Genomic DNA, 25,133 nt, shown 5'->3' with positions numbered 1-25,133 from the left:
CAAGAAGGTGGTTTTGGTTTTTTTTCTCCTTAGTTTGATGCAATTGCAAAATTCAGTTTTTATATTACTAGAAATAAAACTCAAGGGAAGGTGATATGGTAGCAAGTTACACTGGAGTTAAATTCTCCTGTTTTGTTGGTGTATCCTTAGGTTTTGTTGTCCTAAATTTAGGTTTAATTTATTCTCCATATTTAGGGTCAGAATGAAATTTAATCTCATCTGTTCAAGTTTATAGGGCTATCAGGTTAGTATGTTAGTACAGCTGTCTTTTTTTGTTCTGTCATTTTTCTAAATTGTGATGGTCTTTTGAGGATTTCTTTTTTTCTCTTCATTCCTGGGGATGTATAGTTCCCTTTTCTAGGGTTGTCTGGAAACTGTATGAAAAGAATTCCTTCCTATCATTCATCATAGGATATGATATTACAATTGTCTTTGATGTCTTCTGTTCTTTTTCTGTGGCTCATTATAGTTGTGGAATTCAATCTCTTGCTGTGTTACACATGGATAGCCAAACAACCCTAGCAAAGAACTACAGAAATCACTGAGAAATAATTCTGACAAAAATGCCTCTTTTTTTTCCCAGGTGTAGGATTGATATTTTAGTATATATGGATTTACAAGCTGCTGGAAGATCTTTCTACAGTATTAATGCTTCACTGGGAAAAAAGTAATTGGATGAAGACAAAATAGGTTGTCTCCCTTTTGTCTGCACAAAGTAAAATGGCAGTTGTAAGAACCCATGTAAAGGGCCAGCTTGAAAGGAAGAACTCTGATATGTGAGAAATTTTCTTTCAAGAACCACAGAGAAAGATGAAAAGCTGTGAAGCTCAGAGAAGCTATTTCACTTTCAGAATATCTGTGGCTCTTTATGGGTGTTCTCAGGACCACCTCATGCCAGTAGACAAAGCATATAACAATTGTGCTTGGAATCGTAGAATAATATCCTGAGTTGGAAGGAATCTACAAGGATCATTGAGTCTAACACCTGTCCATACACAGGACAACACCATGAACTTCATCATGTGCCTGTGTTGTCCAGATCTTTCTTAAATGCTGATAGATTTGATGCTGAAATTACTTCCTTGGGGAGCCTTCTCCAGTGTCCAGTCACCCTCTGGGTGAAAAACCTTTTCCTAATATCCAACTTAAACTCCTGTGACTCAGCTTCATGCTGTTCCCTTGGTTCCTATCAGAACCAGTCACCAGACAGGGACAAATGTCTACTTTCTTGTCCTTTACCAAAGAAGTTGTAGACTGTGATGAGGTCTTCTGCCAGTCTCCTCCAGGCTGAACAGACCAAGTGACCTCAGCCCTTCCTCACGACTTTTCCTGTAGTCCCACCATCTACATGGGCCTCTTTTGGAGTCTACACTTTGTGGAGCCCTTGTTTACAATTTCCATATGCAAATAGTAACAGTTGCTGTATGTACAAAGACTGGTGCTCCAAAAATTGCATAGTCTAGACATTCTTGGTTTTCAATGTTATTTGTGTATAAGAGCTGAATTTCTTTTCTCCCTGAGAATTCTTCCTGTTAAAAGGAATGTGAGTACTTAAGGTTTTGTAATCTTGTAGGCAGCCATTATTTTGACCTAGAAATGTCTTCAAGAAACTCTGGTAGTGTTGTGTAAGGAGTGGGTATGGTCTGGGGTAAAAGCTATGTATGAGATCCTTGCACTGTACCACAATTGGAAGATGTGCTGGAGTTTTGATAGAGTTGCTGTAACCTGAAGGGGTCATGAACCTGACATTTAAATAGATGCTCACACGAATGAGTAGTCTTGAAACCAAAAATGTTAGTAATCTTTTAATCAGGAGGGGATAGGGAGATGAATAAAGGACTTGAATGTTAACTGAATGTTCCAAACAAAATTAAATCTTTGGGTGACTTAGGCAGAGAAAGCAATTTGTCAAGCTGAGTAGATGTAGTGAAAGTGGGAGCCTTTGGGCATGGACAATGATAATTTTGGGTGCAATGCTTTTGGCTTTTGCCATTTCATTGCTCACTTAAAAGACAGAGAGCATTTATCTCCACCCCATTTAATGCAAAATTGAGTTTACTCTAAGTTGTAAAGAGTGTCATGAGCAGAGAACGTTTAGGTACTGAAGTGTGAATGGATAGCATCAGTATTGGGGGAAAGGGCAGGAGTGGGGGCAGTGTGGTAGCATCTGCTTTATAGTGGTTTTTTGGCCTTGTATGTGCTTTTGTTTATTTGTCACTACTTCGGGGACATAAGTCTGTAGAAAATCTGGTCTAATCAGGATAAGGATTTGCTCTGTAGCAGTCATACTGTATCTTGTGGAATCTGTCATATTGAAAGTCTTTGGGTATTTATTGGTTTTCCTTAGTGTCACAGTTATGGGAGTGAATGGAAGTCTCCCATGTACGAAAAATACCTAATAATTAGGACTGTAGAACAGAATATGCCGAGTATTCCAAGTGACACCTAAAATTCAGAGAAGAGTACATTAATAAAATAACCATTATCATTGCACAACAAGTTAAATATATTGATAGTTGCTACATTTTCTCATTATTATTATTGACATCTATTTTATAGAGCTGGTCTAGAATCTTTTATAGGTAAAATAATTTTTTGGTTTTAGTGTGAGGTCTTCACTGGATCCTCTTCAAAATTAGAAGCAATCAAATAATATATTCCATCTTTGGATTCTATCTACACAGCATAGTGAGAGAACATTTTAATTTATAGCAAAGATATCTATGTATTAAAATAGTGCTTGATTGACTTGCTGTAATCTCTAACTTCAAATATCAGATTATTTTAATTTTGTAGGGATGCAAAATTTCTATAGTAATGGCAACAGTTCTGCGTATTTAACACATATCAAGTGTGTGAATGAATAGAAGTGCAAAAATTATATATGTAATCATGAGTGTAAGAACCTCTGCTCCCATTCTCATCTACAGTCATTGTAAATTGTTAATGCTGTGTAACAGGCATGATTTCCCAGGTGTTTATATTTTTGTGGTATCAGCTATTGAACAGGATAATACAGTAACTGGAAAAACAAATACAGATTTCGGTTATTATTACTGGTGAATATTTTAATTTGTGATTTTGAAATGACAAATTTTCTGGGTTGGATTTAGAATGGAAGGACATTAACTTCTGTCAATTCTTTGAAAAATTCACAAACTTAAAAACAATTTTGTGTGTGTATGTAAACAGAGGCTTTATAAACCTTTCATTTTAACAATTTTACATTAATAAGAGCTTTCTCAGGACCAGCCCTCTCAATCAGGTTTAATAAGTTGAGACAGCTGATTTTGGAATGGATGAATGATTAAATTTACTATCATGCAGATAGACTGGGCATAGACAAAGAGAAATTTTCCCGATGTTTCTTTGCCTCACTGTGATTCAAATGAACAACCACGAAATTTTGCATTATTCTAGAGAGTTTTGTGTTAGGTATAATATTTTTTGTGTTACAATTAATAATAATGATAACTTGTGAAAGTTAAAAATGTTCATTTAACTCACCAGGTCTCCTGGTTCATTAGTGTCTTCAACAGTGCCATTTAAGAGTAAATGCTTCATCAATTAGTAGTGATTCAATCATAAAAGGCTGTAATAGCAGAAGGATTAGAACTCACGTGCTCCAAATCCTCTTGGTTTTTCACATCTCATTCTCTAAATGGGACCAGTTATTATCTATTATCTTAGCTCTTTTCAAGCAAGCAAAACAATCCTTCACTTTTATGTACAACCTTTTATTCCTTGAGGGTACCTAAGGGCTATTGTGTACAATGTTTATTATTTTACCTTTAAATATGCACTTAGCTCTAGACTGGAACAAAGTGGAATGCTTACAGGCTCAAATTGTCTGCTGTCTCAGTTTTTTGTAAGTTCTTTGTAAGAAGAAAGCACATGATGCAACCTGTTCTAAAATCCACATGCAAGTTAAGCCAACACTGGAATTTGCAGAATAAGCGTATAGTGGGGAACATTATGGAAAATAACCTTCTGTTTTCCTGTTGCAGCTTTCAGCTCAGGACTTTCTCATATTTTGTATAAGCTAATAAGCTTGTCTTCAAAACCCTGTTAGCAGTGCATGTTCTTTTTTTTTTGACTTTACCCATGTTTGTTTAACAGATGCATCTGAAAGATATCAAACCTCTAAACTATGCATGGCTATAGTATAATTCTACACACTCTCAAATTCTGATTTGATTTCACATTTATAAATTTACATATGTGATTGTCCAGCACTTGTGATAAATATTGAAATGTGATCCAGCAGTTCTCATTTCAAGCTATTTTATCAACTGAGCTCAAGCTCTCCAGCATCTCTGTTAATCACATAGGGAGCTATCTGAATGAAGGCTTAAAATAGGCATCCACATTCAATTGTTATGAAGGGAATAGAAGTACTGTTAAGTAAGATCTTCTAAGTTTATTATCAAGGAATACAGAAGGAAAAGCAACTTCTCTCTGTGTGGTTTGGATAAATCTTTTTTATTTCCCCTCCCTCTTCTTCCCTTATGTTACCCATACAGTTTAAAACAGCTCAGAGTTGACTAGACTGTTCTTTTCTGAACTGTTCCAGCTTAATTTAAAATCCTAATTTTACTGGGCATCTCATGATTTATACTCACAGGTGCTACAGCTGCTAGGATATCTATTTGACTGCAGTGTCTTCTGAGGCAAATCAAAACATTATTTTACATGTTATTTGTAATATTTGAGACAGATAAATGCCTGATAATCTTCCTGATATTAGATGAACTGTATTGTGCTCCAGTGACTACAGAACAATTTTGAATTTATTCCTATCTCTAATGCTTTTTCTTTCCTACCTCCACCTCTCTCTAGTTTTTCTGCCCACTATGTGAAATCTCTATCTTTTCATTATTATTAGAAACACTTCTACAAAAACCTGACTGCTAGTACTTCTGGGGTGATTGGTATTTGATTCCATTTTAACATTAAAAAGCTACGCTAGGGAGGTATGTAGCTTAACTGTTGTCTTCTGAGAGTCTTAAAATTGGATGTGGTCTAAATAAGTCTTGGCATGTACAATAAGAACAACAGCTTTCAACAGATTGAAATTGTTTTGTTGTTGGTTTGGTTTTTTTTCTTCCTGCATATAAAGTAAAAGTACAGAAATATATTAATGTTTTTGTCTGTATCATCCTTTTTCTATATTGAGGTATACATTTGGGAGTCAATCTGTGAACAGTCTGTGACTTATTGCTGTGATTATATGTCAATCCTCTTTTATTATTTTGTCATATTTTTGCTCCTTATGTCTCATCTTCAGAAGACATTTAACAGGTTACATGATCTGGAGTTTGGAAGCCGGTTGCCTAAATGAAAAGAAAAAAGCCATGGCTATATGTCAACCCTTTTTATTAAGACTACTTACAAATAATTACTGTTTTAAGGGAGTAGGAGCATTTTGCAAAAAATGAAGATGAGGTGTTGATGTAAGGCTCTAAAAGTCCAATAGACAAAGTTTCCTGACGTAGCCCAAAGGGGAAAAAAAAAAAAGAAAAATGGGAGGGAAAGGGGTGTGTTTAAGGAAGGATTAAATACAGCTAAAAGTGAAGATTAAAAATTTTAAATAGACTTCTCAGCCTGAGAATGTGTGAATGAAGTAAGGATGACTACCATAATAGATAGCTAAATGTCGGTAGGGAATCCAAGACAAGAAACGATACATAGGTTAGTATTTGATTCAGTCAAATCAAAGTTTTATGCGTTTCAAAGTTAAAGTTGCTTAGTGTTAAGGTATCTTTAAAAATATATTTGTCTTTCCTTAAACTAACATTTCTATCTGAAATTTTGTACTGTGAACCAGCACTCAAGGACTTAGGGTGTTTAAACAAGTGGCATTTGTTTTTTCACCATCCAGTCTTGTGTCACCATTTTCTGTTGGGAACCTCTGTAGGCTGAAATTGAAAGTGTGTCATGAAATCACCTTCAGGTCAATGAACTCTCAAGAAATCTTAGGCAAATATTTTTGTGCTGTTTCTCAGGGACCATGTTTTCTTGGTGCACAGTCCTGGGTAACCAGCTCTCTGTGTTTCCCAGGAATGTGGGGGACAGACTGTTGTGTAGAATGGGAAGCTGTGGAGGTGTTTACGAGATCTACCTCATCTGCTTCTTGACTGAAGTGGGGAATGAATCTTGATAATGCTTTCCACTTCAATGAAGACTTTCATGAGATTTCAGGTAATATATTGTGCTTCATGTCTAAATATTTTTCTTGATTTATTTCTATTTGAACCTTGAGTATAAGGTGATAGGTTATTTACTTATAGGAGGCACGAATTCATGAACACACACACACATGTATAGAGTTTTTATATCTGTATACATTCTTGCCAGAAAAAAAAAATATTCTTTTTAAGGGGAATTACAGTTTTAGCATAATGAAAAACTGATGATCATAGTTGAAAAGAAAGGAAAATTGTGTTTCTAAAAAATTTTGTGTCATTTTTTTCATTAAGAGCAGTAAAGATGACATACAGGTAGAATTCCAATTTTTAAAATGGTTGCTGCCTATTCAATAGAAATCTCTCCATTTCCCTGAGGTTAAGGATCTACCTAACTAAAATACTATTGAAACTTTTATTGTCCTTTTTCTTCTTCTGTCTTTTTTTCCTCCTTTTCTGCTTTTAGCTTTTTTCCTTCTTTTTCCCTCTTATTATATTTTCCTCTTTTTTTCCCATTTCTTTTTTAAGGCTTGATTTTTACCTTTTTTAGTAGCAATGGCATGTATGTGTGGTAGAAATGATGTGCATCTTAATCATGGAATCATAGAATATGCTGAGTTGAAAGGGACAATTCCAAGTTATCAACTTTTCAGAGTCATTGCAGGCACATTGTGTATTAATTTGCAGCAAAATTTATAGGAATTTAGACTGTACTCATCTGCATGTGAACAGATCCACTGAGTTGCTATTGGGTGTGAATAAAATAACATCCTATTGTATATCAGTGATATAACTTTTTTATACAGTTATGCAATTTTAGATCCTGTTCTTCCTGCCTAAAAAAGAAATGAAGCCTGAAAATTGTGAAAAATTTATTCTCATTTCAAGTCTGTTCTTTCATCTAACTTATTATACTGCCATCATCTTCAAATAATGCAAAAGCTGCCCTTTTCATATTGAAGTATGATGAATAGGTATTTAATGAAGGCTTATCAAAAAAATTGTACAAGAATGTGGTAATATCAGCAGAACGTTAGTGTGCCAATATCTAGTGCATACACTGGCACAGTAGCTACCCTTTATGGACATAATTAGTGTAGTCTTTCAGCACGTGGACTGACTTTGTTGGGGAAGTGCAGCCACATTCTTTACATTATATATTCACTAACGTGCTGGTTATGTGCAAGGGACACATGGCCCAGTTTTCAGAGCTGGAGTAGATGTGATGTTTGGTTGTACCTGATCAGCTCTGTTCTGAAATAACATATGGCATGCGTTCAGCATCACAGCTGCTGTGCTGTGCTTAATTTGACAGTGAGAAAGAGTTTCACAGTAATGGTAACTGTTTGCCAGAATGATAAAATACATGGAAACTATGGACAGTAAGTCTTTATGTCGACATCCTAACCTTTAATATTCATAGTTCTGTCTATGGTGTCTCATCAGCAACCAGATCTGATTTTTCAGTAATAGTATTACAGTTCTATTATTTGGTGAGTTTTGGTTGGGCTCTCCATGTAACCACAAGTTTAAATAACATTGTTTTCTGGTTATAAGATATTTGTAGCAAGTGAGGAATTACTTTTCTCCTATTCTAGTGTCTGGAAGAGCTGAGCTGGAACAGTCTTAGCTATGCATCTTCCTGTCCTTATATTTCAAGAAATACTTTACATAAAGCTTGTAGTTCCTTAAGCATTTAGTACATTTTGTCTTCTAGTATTATATTATAATGTAAATAAGACAAGGTTGTTTGGGAAGAGGGTATTACAAATTTCAAATTGCTTATTTTCCTCAGCTTTATAAGCATTAATTAATATTCACCCATCTGTCTTCATGCACTTCCTGCTTCTCTTCTTATGCAAATAAGACTCTCAGTTTAGTGTGCAGGCTGTCAGGCCATTAAGGGGCGCTTTGTGCTAATGCATTGCACAAAATGAATCTTTTGTTTCTTATAGTTAAGAGGCTGGCTTTGAGAAAGCATACCTCCAATATGAAAACATAAATAAAATCTAATGCCAGACAAAATCTAATCATCAGAACTATATGTTTTAACAGTTTATGAGAAGTGTGCCGGGGAAGAGTGAGGTGTATTCCTGCAGGAGTCTTCATCATGAAATAAGTCAAGAAACTGACTAAAAGGCTATCTCTGTAGGATGTTGATGGAGTCAACACAGGATAAAGACCAATTTCTTAAGGCATTTGGCAGCCTAATCACACACAAAATCAATCACATGAATCTTTTATATTGGAAAAGACTTCTAAAATCAACAAGTCCAACCACTGATATATCTCCACCTTGTTAACCAGACAATAGCACTAAGTGCCATGTCCATTCAGTTCTTGAATACCTTTAAGGGATGGTGACTCCACAATCTTCCTGGGCAGCCCGCTCCAGTGCTTAACAATCCCTTCTCTGAAGAAATTCCTCCTGATGTCCAACATAAGCCTCCCCTAATGCTGCTTGACGCTATGACCTCTCTCCTGTTATTGGTTGCCTGACAAGAGAACAATCCCTACCTGGTTACAGCCTCCTTTCAGGAACTTATAGAGAGTGATAAGGTCTCCCCTGAGCCGTCTTTCCTCCAAGCTGAACAACCCAGCTCCCTCAACTGCTCCTCATGAGACTTGTGCTCCAAACTCTTCCCTAGCTCAGTTGCCCTTCTCTGGACACATTCCAGCACCTCAGTGTGAGGTACCTAGTGAGGGACCCGAAATTGAACACAGGATTTGAGGTAGAGCATCACCAGTGCCAAGTACAGCCTGGTCCTGCTGATCACAATATTCTTGCTACAAGCCAAGATGCCACTGGCCGTCTTGTCCACCTGGGCGCACACTGGCTCACATTCAGCACCCCCGGGTCCTTTTGTGCTGGGCATCTCTTCAACCACTCTTCTGCAAGCCTGTAGTGGTGCCTGGGATTGTTGTGACTGAAATGCAGGAGCCAGAATTATATTGTTTAACCTCATGCCATTGGTCTTGGCCCATCTATCCAGCCTTTCCACATCCCTCTACAAAATCTGCCTACCTCCAGCAGATGAATACTCCCACTCAATTTAATGTCATTCCCAGACACTTGTGTCTTCCTAAGGTTGAATATTTTGTGACTCCCCAATCTTAAATCCTTGCTGAAAATGATGAGATTTTCTGGTTTGTAGGTGGACAGGGGAGAGTAAGGTGGGACTTGAAACTTGATCACTGGTGGTCTGCATGTGTTTTAGTGAATCCTAATCCAACCCTTATTTGGCATCTGCCCTAAATTTTTAGTATCTTCATCTATTGCAATTGTTAAAATATTCATTATACTGTGAACTAGAATGATGTTATTAATGCTGTTGCACAAATGGGGAAATTAGACACAGACTGAATTCTAGATCCACCAAGAGAAGTTCTTGACTCTCGGACAACCTACAAAATTAAGCATCTGAAAAGTAGAGTTTACATATTTGCACTATCTGAAAAGCATCCATAGTTATAAAAGTAGGAGACGGGAACTTTAAAAGTCCTCTAGTATGAGAACAGTTTGTATTGCATGTAAGTTGCTCCTTTTAAAAACTGAAGAGGGCTGTTTGTTTTTCAAGTGCTCATTTTTGATCATGACTGTTCTGAAAAGTGAATCATAATGGAATGAACTTTTTAGCTTCTCTCATTTCCTGGTAGAAATATGCCTTGGAGCTTGAGGATTTATCTCTCTCTAAAATTATTCTATTTCACATGTTCTCATTAAGCCTATTAAGTATAATGCTTATCTGAATTCTATTAATCTCATTTTGTGTGCTATCTTAGCACAGCTAAAACTATGTATTGAGGGTGCTTCATTTTAAACTTAAAAAAAAAAAAATCCTGCTTTTGGTTTAATTTGAATATTGTCCTCTTCTTTGAATTATAATCTCTAGGGAAGTTCTCCCAGCAAGAGTTGCCAGTTTTGGAATATCTCTTTTGTATTGTCCACATAACTGTGTAATCACCACAGATTGTTAGGTAATCTCCAAATCGTGAGCAGGTGGCCAAGATCATCCATGTCAGGGCCTTGAATGAACTAATATCTCTAATGGCCCAGGGCAGCCTCAGCTGTTGCCTCCATCCACATCTCTGTAGAAAAAAGAGCTCTTTGGTTTGGCTCAGTCTGGAGTTTGGTGTTGGCTCAGTCTGGAGTCTTCAGCCTCTGTCTGAGCTGTGCTGGCAGTGTTGGTTTCTGGCTGGCTTAGCTGTTTGTATGCCCAGACACAGATCCTGTTGTGATGGCATCCTAGCTTGACCTGTCCTGTGCCTCTGAACCTGCTCACTGACCTCTGGATAATAACTCACCCTGATTACCTGTAATTACTCCTTACCCACAGACTGTTTTCCTCGTTTGATCTGGGACCTATCCTATGGCTATGCATCTCCCTGCTGATTTGCACTTTTGGTTGAGCTTGACCATTATCTCTGCTACCTCTCAGGTAGCACTGCCCTGCTAACCTTTTAATCTCACTTGGCTTCTGTCTTCTTGTCACTTAGAGAGCAGCTAACCCTTGTTAGATGATCATTCTGCATTCAGCTCTGTGATGAGGGATGATAGGAGAATTACAGTCTGTGAAAGCAGCCTCATCATGCTTTGTGACATGATGGTCAAATGCCAACTGAGAAAGCACAGAGTTTAAAATACAAGCATCTTTCAGAACCCTTTTTAGAATATTGTGAAACCATTCTTTATATTTGAGTGGTGTCATCTCTACCATGCCAGACATAATACATTAGCAGAAAGGAAAAGTTCCGTTCTGAAAGTAGCCCCAGAAAGTAAGTGGGGCTGTATTAAGACACTTAGAATTGGATTGAAAACAAAACTAGTCTTGGAAAACATTCTAATTTTGGGAACTGGGCTGCAAATTGGCAGCTGACTTGTAAGTAGTATTTGAAAATACCCACAAATAGTGGCATGTCTTGTGGAATAAAGTTTTAATGTAGTATTTTTTGTGACCACTGGGTCACAGTCAGTAGGCAAATTATAGTTACTGGAAAAAGGGACAAGGATGGACAAAAGTCAAATCACTGAATGATGTCATGCTCTCTGCTGCTGTGTTCAATCTTCTCTGTGTTTTGAGTCTGAATGCGTTAAGGAATGCTCTACTGTAGAGATAATTTTGGCTTACTATACCAGACATGAGATCAGCCAGTACCAAATACCATTTTCACAAATTATTGGTCTTGCACAAGTGTTCCAAGCCAGCTAGGAAATAGTTTTATTCACGTTTGGAGAACGTCACCAGGAGTAAGTTCCTGAATCTAGTATTAGAAAGAATCCTGTCATCCTCATTATAATTTATAAGACCTGTATTAGCTGATGCCAAATTCTGCTCTGGAATGTGGATAGAGAAATAGAAACCTGGTGGGTAATAACAATGCTAAAAATTTTCTTACCTGTCCTTCTAGTAGAATGATTATGAATTTGGGGGAAAGAGTTCTTGAAAGCATAGTCACTTGTTGGTGGAAGCACTTGCTGGAATTTTCTTGCTCTTGTCAGAGTGGATCTCATGGCAAGGCCCTTGGGTATTCTTCAGCCAGGATTTGTCTTGCTCTCCCTTTCTACTCAAAGTGCATTGTACAACTATTGACTGAGTTGAGATCTCTTTGTACTTGGTACAAGGTTTCTAACATATAGTCTAGGATAGCCTTTACAAATCAAGGGTACTGCGCTTGGTAATGACTATTGTAGTCCTTGACCTTCAAAAAGTTTGTTGTTGACAGTCAATCTTGTTCTAGAAAAACAGACTTGTTTTGATAATATACATGTCATATATATTCATGGCACAGTATATGTGATAAGATATGTTAAAGATGCACACATTCCCAAATCAGAGAAGATTGTAAAATTTCTCAGTTGTCCACTGGTTGTCCTGGCTGGCACACAACTGCTGAATCCATTTGGTCAGACAAGTACTCCTCAAAGCTATTTGTAGTGTTTTAATATTCTAAGTTTTTTCCTGTTTGATTTTTTAATTTTCTTTGCAAAAGAGATAAGAATCTTACTGGTGTAATTGTCACTGAGTATCCTTTCTAACTTGGTACAGTTAAGATAGTTGTATTTTCTGTGATGTTCAGTGTTAAGTTTGGAAGGATAGATTGAAGGTTTTCCATCACCAAAAGCTAGGGTACAAAGTGTCCTGAAGTTGAAATACCGTAAAAGAGACAGTAATGGTGTGGATTTTAAAATGTCTTTAGAAGGAGTATGTTTCTGATTCCTTCCTTTCTTCTTTCAAATAATTAGTCCTAAAATGCTTCTGAAGTTCCTCTGATTCAACCAAAACTTAAATAAGACAGTGTTAAAATGGTCAGTGATGAAAACAGCAAAATGCTATGTTGGAAATTAAAGACTAAGTAATGTAGATACTGATTTTCATTAGATAGTTACATATTTCAATAACTAAATACATCTGAAAGTAGCTTGTAAATGCACGTGCGCTCATCACACAACTATTGCCTTGCTCATCAGAATAGCATCATGCGTATGTGGTATTTGGGAGAGCAGGTACTGTAAGCATCATATTGCATAACATATTACCTGGAAGTTGACTGCATGGTTTTGGATAAAAATTTCTAAATCTCAAGGGCAAAATTTTCTCGGTTTATTACATTTCTGTTTATTACATATTTTTAGTAGCTGAAATGTTCCCTTAGAAAATATCATAAGAAGAAAAATGCAAATATTGAGATTAGAACATGAGTTGTAAAATGATGGTATGACATTTTCGGTCTTTCATCTCTAGTTTCTGAGCTGTAAACCACTTATCTTCATGTTTTATATTGCATGAATCTAGGCCTATTTATTACAGATTGAAAAAAAAGAAAAAGTGAGTTTCAGCTTTTCCTTGTTTATTATGTTAAAAATTAAACTTCTGCAAGTGTCAGATGAAAAAAGTAATGGATTTTCCATTAGCACTAGAAACTACTTCAAGTGTGCAGATTGAAAAAAGGGCCCTTAACAAAATGTTTTTGGCAACATGGAAATTTATTTTAAATTGAGTTGCCAGAACAAAGGACAAGTCTAGACTAGGCTTTTGAAATCTATTTAAAACAGAAGGAAATTTTATGAAGTTGAGTTTATTCATTGTTTAGCTGAGAAGCTAATTGTATACAGAAATGTCTCTAAAACAAGTTTCAACTTGTAAACAAGTATTTTTACTCCTGAAGTATTTCTATTTAAAGACAGATTTTAACATAGAATTTAGACCCACCTGACAGCTGCACCAAAGGACATTTTTCTTTGTTTCACAGGTGAAGTTTTCTGTTGTTAGTACAGAGGCAGGCACTTCTTGTTTCCCTTCATTTTTGGTCTCAGCCTTTGTGTAAGGATACTATGGGAGTATGTACAAGAAGAGGAGACCATAATCCACCCTTTCCCATATGAGGTAAACACCTTCATGCTTTTGGCCTTCCTTCTGAAACTGTTTATTTACTACATTTCTTCTTTGATGTTATTTTTAGTGAGTCCAGGAATCATGTGTCAGATCTGGATAGTATCCATGTTAATCTGTTTGTTCAAAAAGAATTAGATAATTTGATGACTAAATCATGTGCCTATTCTAGAAAGCTTTTTGAATACATATTGAAGTGTGAGATACTTGGATCAACCAAGGTAGGAGAAAACACTGAATGAACTATTTCACGTGTGTTATATGCATGTAATACATTGTGATACATTATAGATGTGGATGAAGGTATTGGTGGCAATCTAGTGCTTTTTGTTATCATTTAGGACTTTTCATTGAAGGACAAAAATTATTATTATTGTGTGTGTATATTTATTTTAGAATTTACAAACAAGACTTTTGTGGTTGTACTTGGGAAGTTCAGAGCTGAATGAGATTTTCTTCCAGTGAAGTAACTGAAACCCTTTTCAAGATTATATAGTTTACCCATACCATATTTACCCTCCAAAGATCAGCTTGAAAGGCTATGAAGACTGATTTCATCAGTCCAACTTAACCTCTGAATCCAAAGGACATTTTACTTAGCACTTGAGGAAATACTGAAGGCACTTTTATATTTACAACTTTTGACAATGCAGTAAGCCTCACAGGCCTTTCTTCCTAAATTAAATAAAATCTGTAGTGCAAACTATGCAAATGTGTTTTGTCATTCTCCCCCCAGAGCTGCTTCTTAGCATTTTAACTCAGTGAGCATGATTAAGTTAGAGTAGTGGTTTTCCTACAAGCACCTGTTGTACATCTAAAGTGAAAAGTAACAAAAAAAAAAGGTGGGGCAAAAACTTACATTCTATGGCTTTGTGCCATGTCTCTTTTCTCAGGGAATGACATTAGCACTGCCAGTTCTAAATGTGAAATCACTGTAAGGTATCCACCATTAAAAGAGTGTTTCTGATGATTTCATGTGTGAGGTTCCTGTACTGTCCTGAAAGCCTAAGCTTTGTTATTCCAGTTAGATAAAAAAGTAAGTGCTAACGTTGTCAGCACTTGAATTGACTATGCTAGTAATCCATTTAGCTCAGACAGAATGTTTTCCAGATGAAACTTAGGGCTATGGGGTAGGAAGTTCAGAAAATGTCTTTGACTTCATCATGCAGTAGCATAGAAATTAATTGTGCAGAGGGTAATATCAACTCCCATCAGCAGGGCCTGGGTCTAATTAGCAAAAGGGTGGATGTTACAGTCTGTGAATTTTTGATTACTAGATGATGGGTAATAAGCAGGAAGAATGGTTTATATCCTTTACTGACAGAAAATATGTACAGGGTGGTTAGTGCTCTTGTCAAGTAACCAGGTAATGGTGTATCTCACTGCCACAAGTCTGTGGTTTTCCTCATGAAGAGATCATCTGATTGATGCGCTTTCCATTCTCCACACTTCAAAAAAAAAAGTGTTGTTTTAACATTAATCTCTCATTGGTGATGTTAAGTCATTCCATATCAGAACTTCTACTGCATTTTAAGTTTATTCATAGTTTAAAACTTTTTAATTTTGAGGCTATCTAACCCTAGTAGAGCAAATGAAGGTAATAATGTAGTGACTGACACTACTGAAGCCTTTTTTCAGGTATCATTTTTATTTGATTAGGCCTCAACTGTCTGACTTCTCCTCAACCAAAAACACTCAGGACTTCATCAGAATCAGTACAATTAATGCAAAATATTGATCCATTATGATAGAAGGGGCAATTATCTGTCTTTTAGAGACTGTATCATACCACAGTCAAATAAGTATCGCAGAAATAGAAAATAGAATAGGATAGCCATATATTCGATAGGTAGCCATATATTAGATTCAGCTCTGAAAATGAGAAATTGCACCTTAGATGATGCACAGACCTTCTGAAAAGTGCATGATTATCAGGGGAGTTTGCTTAGTAGATAATGATGTATTATTGAGAATGGAGCTGTGTACAATGAAATGCAGGTAAAGGAAGAGGGTAAACCTTTAAGCTGTTGAGGTGTATTAAATGGACCCACAGTAGGTGTTTTGTCTATTCATCTCCTACAAAGCCCATTTTTTTCCCTTACGTTTTCAGTTAATTTCCATAGGTAGCTGTCCAAAGAAATCAGCCATAGAAGATATATGAGTTCAGTGAGCAACCAAAAAGCTCGAGCTAGTAAATGCACAGCCTCCAGCCATCCTCCTGGTGCCTTTTGCTTTAGTTGTCTTAGTAGCTTTATGTACCTATGATGGATGATGTGATACAGGATACTGACAAAACTGTAAGATCCTCAGACATCTCCAAGGCTGCACAAGAAGGTGTATGTGTTTGTGAGTACACTTGCATTAAAATTAATATCGCCAGAGGAGCATTTTAATGGTTTTATACAGTGGACCTGCTACACATACAGTGTATGAGTTTAGCTTTACTTATGACGAGGAGATTATCCATAGCTCTGTGTGTAAGACATGGGTGTCCCGTGGTTTTAATAGCAACAATTCCTCTCTTGAATAGTGCTTTCTCAAAATCTTGGGGAAAACCTGCAGAAAAAGTATCTGTCAATGTTTTAAGGTAGAAGGAAAGATAGTAAGAATGAAGATTTGTAGTTCTGTGTAGCTAGGCTTGCTGGTCCTAGAGCAGTTTCTATACCTTTTCTGAAAATCAAAACACAGCAGAGTATCTCCTTGTAAGCAATCGGGATGCCAAGTAATCACTTGCAAACAAAGAAATAATGAAACTATTTGGGAAGTGTCATGGTTTGTCCCCTTGCCATTCAAATATTCCATGAGTAAATAAGTTGGATAGCTGTTATTCAGTTATAAGAGTAGGTATCATATTTCCATTGCAAAAATATTGAAACTAAAATAACTTTATTGGCTGCAGAGCTGTTTTGAATCAGGATGGAGCAATAGGGATTTGAAGTGCAATGCCATTTAAAAGAGAATGAGGAGCTGAGAAAATATTTCAGAGGTGTATGGTCAGCAGCTAATGGACAATTGCACAGTTTTGCTGAGATTTCCCTGAAAAAGGTGATGTGGTTTTATCCTCAACCTTCCCTTCCTCAGCCTAAGAGCAAAGGATGATTGGAACTTTCTCTCTACAACCAAATAAAACCTGGTATTTTCTCTGAGGTACACAAATAGAAAATGTAGAAACGTAGATATATACATGTTTATATGTGTGTGTGTGTAAACCTTTGTGTATTTTTGTATGTGTATTTTTATATCCGCATATATAGATAGAGTCAAACACGGGTGTTTGACTGGAGATGTCCAGAAGCCTTCCCACTCTTAATACTACTTTGACAGATAACAATTTGAAAATGTGAGAGAATTTACTGAAAGTAAATTCAGTAGCACACTGGAGTGTAGTATTTTAAAAGATGATGTAATATTTAGGCAATTCTGGATTTTTTTCCTTTGGTAAGCTCAGTTCTTCACTGGGAATCCAACAGTCTCTCCATACAAAAATAGCCTGCATTTCCATGTAAAATATTACTTGGTTTTCCTTAAGCATTGGGTGCTCCCTCTGCTCTCATGACAATAGTGAGTTCCCCTATTTTACACAGATTGGAAGACCTCAGTGGGACAGGCTGTTTCTAGAAATCCAACTTTGTTGTGCTGAGCATTCAGTTTACAGAGGTTGAGCAGCCCTGAACATGATGTTGGTACTGTTTTATCTGCAAATAAATTCCTAAAAGATCTCTCTAGGTGTGTTCTTACTCTGTGCTCCACTTAATTTTCCTCTGTTCTCTAGATTTTAGTAGACAGTAGAAATTTTATCATGTTATAAGGCATAACAGGTGATCGGTGTCCAATTAGTTTTATGGGTCTGTGGGTTTGTTTTTTTTTAAAATGCCACCTTCATTGGTAAGAACAAACTGCATGTGAGTGATTTTTTTTTTTTTAAGAAAGGGCAAGGCAAGAAAACTGAAATGGTTTTGTCATAGTAATTCAATCCTAGAAGAGAGGACTGTGTGCTGCAGGATTTGGATAAAATATGGGAAAATACTGGAATTAAAGGTAGCCTCATTTTTCATGTATAAAGGTGTAACATAATAGCAAAAAAGTATATTAATGACTGTGGTGGACTCCATAAAAATTATCAGCAGATTGATCTGAAATACTGGTTATCTTGGTCGATTTATTTGTGTGCAGTACTCAGTGGTTTTGTTTAAGCTTCAATATTATTTGTTTGTAGGAAGAAAATCCGATTTCACAGGATATCAACAGTATCCTGACATGAAGTTTACTTTGTAACTGTTACTTTTTTTACTCATCCAAAAAAAGAACTAGCATTTAAATTTATTGTTTACTGGTTTTTTTGAAGCAGTTGTCTTATATTTTTCCTCTTCCTTGTGTTTTGACTTAGTTGAAATTAATATAGCTATTCCTGTGATACCTTTCAATACAAGGTTTACATGCTCCAAATCATGTTTCATATCCAAATGATTTGTTATTGATTTAATCAGAACTGAAGAAAATTATTGTAGTCTGATGCACTTCGAGTTTTTCATAATTGCTATCAAAAAGTTCTTTATTGACCAGCTTTATTTACCAAATATTAACTTAAACCTGACACAAAGATCACTGTGGCACCGATATTACAACAATTTACAGATAAAACATGTGTCACCTAAAGAAAGTATAAAACTCTTGTTGTCATATGCTTCTGTGACATAGAATTTCTCTAAACAATGTATTTATGGCTCATGCTGACATTGAAGCTCTGAGCAAGTTGACTCATTTCAGCACTGGCTTCAAGATCTGTGTGTTTCTGATCTATATGAACAATAGTGTGAGTAGAAAATTCTTTCCAAGATTTTAGAATTCAAATGCTCTTTGGTATTCAGGATGTATATGTTACACTTGAGGGCATGTTTGCAAAATGGATAAATGATTTCTGAAGAAGTTTGCAAGGAAATTACAAGTAAATCAATTATAAGGCTGATTGCAAAGACACGTGGGATGGCAAAGCTGCTGTTTTCCCCTGCATCTGTCTTGCACCTCCAGTGCAGAGGAATTGAAATGTAAACAGTAAACATTCTCCACATGGGCACAGATCACTGTTGTTACTCTTGTAATCTAGTATCAGCATTTGGAATGTTTCTGCTACCAACATAAGCCATAATTTCAAATGGTTGAAGTTTATGTAAGAGCAGCTCTTTGTACATGGCTGTCCTTTTCACTAATGAAATTTGAGTGCTCTACTGAGACAGTGGCCTTTTGTATCTTATTCATCTCCCTGAAAAAACAGGGTAAACTGTCAGAGACCATTTCCATGTTGTCTTATAAATATACTGAGTTGAGGGAAAAAAAACCCAGCAGAAATTAAACTGCTTTAATTTAGTTCAGGCAAATAAATACAGATGTGTTTGGTTCTTTCTTTTCTTATCTTATACAAGTTCTTCTATTGGCTGCTCAAAGCCAGCAGAATAATATAAACCCAAAACAAAGGGCAGTTTATGCAACAGAAATCCGGGAAAAAATGTAAGGGAGTGAGTTAGAGTTTTGAGAACTTTGCTGCTTTTATAAATTTTTACTTTTTTATTTTTATTTCATTCATATATTCATGGGTTCAGCAGCCACATAAGGAATTAGTAGGATAGTACATAATTATTTCACTTAGTTTTCCTGGGGTAGCTAAGTTCATAAACTGTATGCAGTCTTGGAATAGATATTTTCATTATATCTGTAAAGTCTCAAGTTGAGCACTGATAATATCTGGTGTGTGTGGTGGAAACAGTTCACAGAATGCAGTTGTGTTCTTCAGCTTAGATCATTCAGCAGGTCTGATTTGAGTTCTCACTTTATAATTCTCCCCTTTGAATTATGGCTGTGGGACTCTATAATAAAATAATTTAATCATGGCAAAGCTATGTTTGCTTAACATGAAACTATTTAGAAGAAGGTATATTTTAAACTCTTGGACCTTTTCTATAGATATTTATTTTCTATAGGTATTTACATGAGGATCTTAGACTAACCTTCCAGAAGGCACTTCCAGACTTCCTTCTCTCTCTCTCTCTCTCCCTCTCTCTGCTTGTCTTCCTGTCAGAGCTCAATGAGTCCTCATGGACCCTGGCAATTCTTACTGGAAATGAAGTAATGTTTTAAGTATTTTCATGCTTTGTTCTCCTCTGGTAAAAGTCAGCTTTTTTTATTCTGGGTGTTAATGATTTTAAAAGCTTGTAACTTTCTTATTTTTCAACAACTTTCAACACGCAAGGTTGTGTGTTCTCGTATAGGAAGTCAAACTGTTCCTCTTTTTCCTTCCAAACTGTAATAAAACTAAAGTGCAAAGACAAAACAAATGTATATAATTTTACAGTATCTTCTACTCCCTGTTTCAACCATACATAGTGTGTTTGTAAATTTATTGCCACTTTATTTTTTATTACACAACTAGTTTCTTGAGAAAGAGATTCTACAGTACTACACATAGCATCTTTACAGCTCTTTTGCTGTGTCACCACCTACCATGGTTTGTCAATGTATGGTGTGTAGGAAGTCATTAATGAGTGAAAGGATGCAGCATATTTCAAAGTCCTTTCCTCTTGGGGTGGAAGAGTAAAACATAGTTAATGCTCCCATTGGCCATGTTGTCACTGGCTGCTGAATCAGACAGTCTAGACTCAAGCAACTTGTCATGTAAATTACCTGTACTTGTATTCTTTACTGAGTGGTTCAGCAGTCACTGAGAATTTGCATGGAGTGAAGTGGGCTAACCTAGTTACATAAATCTTAAAGAAATTCATTAGCCCACCTCCTGTCCTCTTATGTTTTAAGGCAAAACTCAGATGAAAGGCAGACATACGCAAAATCTTCATCCTCCCAGCAGTTTGATTCCTCATGGAATCTGGTAGGGAATCCTACTCTACTTAGAATCTTACTGTGAGACAGCATCCAGAATAGCAAAATAATAGGGATTAGTGTCTCAAAGAATTGCAAAAGTGGCTATTTTTTTTTAGTCACTAGAATAAATCTTTTCTAGGTGAGTAACTAACGGAATATATTTTCACAGGCTGTCCCAGTCCATGTGCTCTGTCCATATAGACACAGATATCCTGGATATTGTCAGTCATCAGTTGTACTAGGTGGACACATCATCTGGAAGACACAGAACATGTTAAGTAAACACTTCAATAAATGCTTTAATTTCTTAACCCAGGGTCTGATCTTTTCAAAATGCAAAATGTATGGAGCACTCTTACAGATGCTGCCCTACTTCTGTTGTTAAGTGTAGTGCCTATACTCTCAAGTGTTAAAAACTCCCTCATAATCTTGTGCCTATCCATTCTAAGTTTCAAAATAACTTTCAAAGAACAGTATTGGTTGTGATTATCTGCAATATGAATGAGTCTTCAGAGGTTCATCTTGGTACATCATATGGTGCATGGAAATTTCGTTAGAAGTAACCCCTGCTACTGCTGATTTCGTATGGATAAGTAGATTGCACAGTTTATTTTCTTAGGTGTGAGATTGTTCTTAGAAGAAGAAAATTGCTATCTTCTTTTTGCATCTTTGCCAAAACTTTGGTTTTATTTGTTTGCTGAAACTAAATTCTTTACACCAGAAATAGTTTTGATTAATCAATCAACTTGAAATAATATATAGAATGGAAAGGAGAAGATTTCCATAACTGTTGAAATGCCTTGTTTCAAAATTATTTTCTTTTGAAATAGTAGATTTTTAGTTTGAAGTACTAGCAAATTCATCTCAAAAAATCAAAAAATAAGATCAAGATTGCAAAATGAAATGTTTGAGCTGTCCCCAGGTGAGCCTGTTGAGAAATTCCTGACTGTGTTTAAAATTCTTTTGAAGTAAAAGTAATATATAGTAGAGGGAAAAAAAAATTTCTATCCAGTTCTTGCAGTTCCTCTGCAAGAGGAGGTACTGTTGGGAAGCAGTTCCTTTCCATGGGAAGGAAATAGCCCTCTAGATCTGGAAAGTGAAGAAGCTGCCTATTACAGGGGCAAATATGAATGCACTCATTTACATATAGACATGTGACATAATTTAGCCATAGCAGTATCCTGAAGTAAACATTTAAAACAACTTCCAAGTATTAGCATAAACAGTAGTTTGGTATTTCAAGTGCATGACACAGTGTTCTTCTAGGAGATTCTAGTGAAAGGGTCTGCACTTTATAGCATATAGAATTTAAATAGCATTGCAAATCAGAATTATTCAGTACTCCTGATTTTGGCCTTCTTAACAAACTGAAAATCAAAATAAAACCAGCCTTTACGTTTTTCACTTTGCTTTCCAGATGTTTCTTGTCTTTTCAGAACTTGAATGTAGGCAAATTCCTATAGAAAATGCTTTCAAAACAAGAACTATTTGTAATCTGAAATCTGTAAAATACCTACATTTTTCAAACATTTCTTGTATATTTTGAAATAAAAATTAACAGCTGACTTTCACATGAATATATCTCCTCTCCCCCCAAATCAACATATTATTCAAATTTTAAAAAATATCAGATCTCGTACCATTATCTTTGCTTCTCTTAACAAGAGTGTACTGCAGTATTTAAAGTCACACATCATGGAGGAATTACTTAACTCACCTTGCTTCCTATATATAACATAATGGAAAGATTTATGTGTTGATTGACCCCAGAGAAATTTGCTTCATGGCTAAAAAAGTTGGTACCATCGTACAAGGTAAGCAGAAATAATTCTGCAATAATTTGGACATCTAATTATGGGGTTTAAGTGCAGACTTTGAAGTAAGAAGAAATATTTTCCTTATCTGTTCATCTTTTGATGTTGGCTTAAAATATCTTTCATAAAAACAAACTTCTTTTGAGTAGGCTAGAAATATAATGTTTAATGCTCAGTGAAGCAGAACGGGACCATCCTCAAAGGCCTCATGATCAGCTGTCAGGAAATTTTAGTAGAACATTGTATGTCCAACTGGCTCCAAAAAGTTGCAGGAAAATAATCTTTATTCTAACTTGAGTTTGGATCATAGATTTCTCAAACATTGAATTCACTGGTAAACAAGAAAGCTTAATTTTATGTTCAAATTTTTGTCAGGAGATTCTCATCTGAGGATGAGACAACCCTAGTGAGATGTCCCAGTTGCATGTGGAGCTTTGACAGCATATTTCTTTGGACCGTGGGACAAGAAAGTGCTATTAACATAAATGCTGTCAGATGCTGCATTGAATCTGTGTTGACTGTGTTGATTACTGACATCTCATTTTCTCCATTTCTCAGGGGGTGGAGGGGAAGTGGTGGTGTATTGAGTGTTGAGCCTGCTTAAAAATAGCTTCTGAAATGATCATTTGCAGCCCAAGTTTTATGATAGATGTCATAGTTTGCTGTTGCTACATTCCAGTGGGGGCACTTATTCTAATACTGGATGCTTCATTTGCCAACTTTCAGAAATCATATATACCGCAGTTATGCTCTGCTGTTTGATTTAGAATCTTAGAGTTGTAGAATCTTGGAATGGTTTAGGTTGGAAGGGACCTTTAAAGATCATCTAGTTCCACCCCCCCTGCCATGGGCAGGGACACCTTCTACTCTGCCTAATTATTCAAAGCCTCATCCAAATTGTCTTTGAGCATTTCTGGGCATGGAGCATCCACTGCTTTTCTGGGCAACCTGTTCCTATGCTTCACCACCCTCAGAGTGAAGAATTTCTTCCTCATATCTAATCTAAACCTACCCTCTTTTATTTTAAAGCCATTCCTTCTTGTCTTAAAAATACATATCCTTGAGAACTGTCCCTCTCTGTCTTTCTTGTAGGCTTCTCCTACCATAACTTGTCAATAAAATAATATTATAAAGTACCTTTTAAAAAAAAAAAAAAACAACTGTAGAATTCATGCAATTACTGGTGGTATATTTAGCAATGATATTAGAACGATAGCAGAGAAGGGATTTAGGAAAAGGTGAAGTTCTTTTAAAAAACAGAACAGACTGACTTGAAGTAAAGTTTGTGAGACACAAAATAAATAAGGAATTGAGAAAAGTGAGAAAATAATTGCTTCAAACCAGTGGCCTTCAGGAATATGCTGTAGTTCACTGAACTGCACCAAATTATCTAGCAAATATATTCAATAACTTGTTGTGACTAAGGGAAAAACAGAATGTTTATGAGAAGTGAGTTTCTTGAAAAATAGCATTTGGCTTAAATTGAGGAAACATGCAAGATGCTGGTAAAAGCAGGAAACACAAATAAGCAAGCTGTCCCTAGCTTTCACATAAGTCAGAGCCCTGCTTAATTGAAGGTATTGAAATTCAGGCTTCCTGTTTTATTCCTTGATAAGCTTTAGATGAAAGCTTTGGTACACCATCAATTATGGCAACTTTTATGCTTTATTTCAGGCTTTTAAAAAGTCTTGACTCTCACTCCAAGATAAGACACAGACTCCAGTAAGTCATATTCATCATATCCCTCATTTCTAAAAGTAATAAATATCCATTCAATTGAAGACTAAATTTGGCCCTCTAGGTTTCTCTGTGGTGCCCCTGTGAACCACTGTGCAAGAGATATTTGTAGTCAGAGGCTTGGCTTCTACTGGAGTCTAGATGAATCCAGTCTGCCATCATAATTTGGAAAAAACAATTTTTGTCCTTTCTATTCTAAGTTATCCATCTAACACTGCTGATAATGACAAGAGAAAGAAAGACATATGAGCCACCATTTTTGTGTCAACCTTATTGCATTATCCCTTCAAGCTGAGTTTTAACCTACAGCAGGACAAAGAATATTAAACCTATGCTGGGATTTTGCTGTAGCTATTGATTTTCTGTTTACATCTCTTGGTGGTTAATTGTGGCAATATAAAACACCAAAATAGTTGCATAACAGTAAGGTTTTGTCCTTGGTGGAGTTAATATGTTATCTTGATTAATCAAATTTCTTTGTTTTTTCATGGGACATCAGAACACAATAGTTCACAAGTATGTTATCTGATTAATTCCACAGGCAAGCAAAGTGCTAAATCGTAGGTAAGTCCCCAAATGGTATTTAAATAGAGTGAAAAAATAGTTCCCCTCTAAAGGTCTGATAGAAAGTGCTGTCTACTTGTTTGCTGCCATCTGTGAGAATTGTTCCATCCGGTTTTCTGTATATATTTTGCTGTTGGCCGAGTCATGTGTATATATTTAGCAATTTATTTTCTGTCTACAAACTATGCTTACCAAGACAGAGAAACAGAAAATCATACAAACAACTTTTTGCAATGACTACCCACATTTCTTCAGGTCTTTATACTGATTTCAAGAGAGCCATCTGAAATGTCCCTTGCTTGAAGAAGTGACAATCAGGTACCCCAACTGTTATATTAATATCCCCATAATGAACACTTTACTTGTCAACAAGTAAATCTGTTATCCCAAGAGATTTCCACCTTTTTTTAAGCTATGTAACAACATTATTGACTGGATCTTCTTGCTTGGACTCCATCTCATTCTTCTGTGCACAGTTTGTAAAAAGTTTCAAGCTCGTTTTTCTGTTTTCTGTCTTGTGTTTGTGTTGTGGAAATGGGAATAGAATTCTATTCCTTCTCCCCAAATTCAGT

General features: G+C 36.0%; 1 protein-coding gene across 12 annotated transcripts in view; it reads left to right on the top strand.

Moving 5' to 3' along the window:
* The window catches only part of LRRC4C (leucine rich repeat containing 4C), a 485,302-nt gene that overhangs the window by 295,654 nt on the left and 164,515 nt on the right, over window positions 1-25,133 (top strand). For 6 of the 12 annotated variants that reach the window (XM_039731018.1, XM_039731030.1, XM_039731029.1 and 3 more), the window contains 2 exons: window positions 6,061-6,201; window positions 13,437-13,570. The exons of 4 other annotated variants lie outside the window; for them this stretch is intronic. The gene's annotated coding sequence lies outside the window, so the exon portion shown is untranslated. The remainder of the gene's footprint in view (window positions 1-6,060; window positions 6,202-13,436; window positions 13,571-25,133) is intronic. 2 more of the 12 variants (XM_039731023.1, XM_039731016.1) reach the window with 1 other exon arrangement.

Source organism: Passer montanus, unplaced genomic scaffold (assembly GCF_014805655.1).
Source record: "Passer montanus isolate IOZ18808 unplaced genomic scaffold, ASM1480565v1 scaffold75, whole genome shotgun sequence".
Classification (NCBI taxonomy): Eukaryota; Metazoa; Chordata; class Aves; order Passeriformes; family Passeridae; genus Passer; species Passer montanus.
This window is presented reverse-complemented; position numbering and strand designations above follow the sequence as displayed.